The sequence below is a fragment of the Rutidosis leptorrhynchoides genome, chromosome 11 (assembly GCF_046630445.1).
Source record: "Rutidosis leptorrhynchoides isolate AG116_Rl617_1_P2 chromosome 11, CSIRO_AGI_Rlap_v1, whole genome shotgun sequence".
Taxonomy (NCBI): domain Eukaryota; kingdom Viridiplantae; phylum Streptophyta; class Magnoliopsida; order Asterales; family Asteraceae; genus Rutidosis; species Rutidosis leptorrhynchoides.
In genome coordinates, this window is record NC_092343.1 from 212559204 (window position 1) to 212560794 (window position 1591).

The 1591-nt window shown below is 36.2% G+C and overlaps 1 non-coding gene across 1 annotated transcript; it reads left to right on the top strand.

Moving 5' to 3' along the window:
• Window positions 1-339: 339 nt before the first annotated feature.
• Window positions 340-446, top strand: LOC139879157 (small nucleolar RNA R71). Its single transcript, XR_011770008.1, has one exon. It is a non-coding gene; the product is annotated as a small nucleolar RNA R71 (small nucleolar RNA).
• The last annotated feature ends 1145 nt before the right edge of the window (window positions 447-1591 follow it).

Consider the following 1591-nt stretch of genomic DNA (forward strand, 5'->3'; position numbering starts at 1 on the left):
AGACAATCTTTTGTTAAATGTGGTCCTCCACACTACTCACAACTAATTCGTATTGAGTGAATATCTTTAGTCATCTTCTCCATTCGTCTCTCGACAGCATCTATCTTTGCGGAAATGGAATCAAAATCATGGCTAGAATCGGCTCTAGCTACTTTAGATGATCTAGCGATATCTTTTTCTTGGTGCCACTCATGTGAGTGGGAAGCAGTGTTATCAATAATTTTGTAAGCATCAGTTGCTGTTTTCTTCATAATGGAACCACCAGCTGCTATATCGATGTCTTTCCTAGTAGTGATGTCGCATCCTTGGTAGAATATTTGTACTATTTGACAAGTGTCTAAACCATGTTGCGGACATCCTCTTAATAACTTTCTAAATCTTGTCCACGCTTCATATAGAGTTTCATTTGGCTTTTGTGTGAACGTAACAATTTCTCCTTGAAGTCTCACGGCTTTAGATGCCGGAAAGAATTGTTTAAGAAATTTTTCAAATAAAACATCCCATGTATCAATCGCCCCTTCAGGTAACGATTCTAACCAATCTTTGGCTTCTCCTTTTAAAGTCCAGGGAAATAACATGAGATATATCTGTTCATCCTCAACTTCTCGGATTTTAAATAAAGTACAGATCCTATTAAAGGTACGAAGATGTTCATTTGGATCTTCCTTCGGCGCACCACTAAATTGGCATTGATTAGTTACCATGTGTAGGATTTGTCCTTTGATTTCATAATCTGGCGCATTAATGTCTGGTTGAGTAATTGCGTGACCTTGGCCAGTGCGTTTAGCTCGCATTCGGTCTTCCATACTTAGAGGTTCCAGATTTTCCATGATTGAATTTGTTGAATCTGAATCACTAAGGGATTCTGATTTAATGGTTGGTTCCTCGACAATTTCTGTTTGAATGATTGGTGGTTCCGGAGGAAAGGTTAATGGTTCAGGATCTCTGAATTGTCCCTGAATATCCTCCGGATTCTCAATTGTGAGGTCGGGTTCAAAAAATGAATTATCGAAAATTTGAATTGGAGTACTTGGTCGACTTATGACGATTCTAAAGAAAAATCAACGGCGATAATATTTGCTAGATGTCTTGATCTGGTTACAGGTGGTGAACGTACAAAAGGTGGTGAACGTTTTGCTCGGTGCATTCACTGAATATCCTATTAATTATAAAAGATAAAAATTATATAAGTTATCAAATTAATAGACTTTTCTGATTTTGCCCACGTTTCGAATAGCCAATAGATGCAGCAGGTAGCTAGGACCCTTTAAATCGGAAGCCCACAACTCGCCACTAACAAATCTAACTATTACTACGAACCAGAAAATTTTGGATGTCTATCAATTTAACCACTTAAAATAATTTTTCGTTGAAATTTAAAGAAATTTTAGAGAAGAAATAGAAAATTCTATGTCCTCAAAACTAGAGTGGCGAAAAATAAGAAAGAAAAAGAGCGCGTCGAAAAACGTCGAAAAATAAAAGGTCGAAAAATAATAAAAAGAACGTAGCGCGTCGAAACTTAAAAATCTAAAAACTAAGAATTAAAAGTTGCGTCTAAAAATATTAAAGCTTAAAAGGAATTCTATCTCTA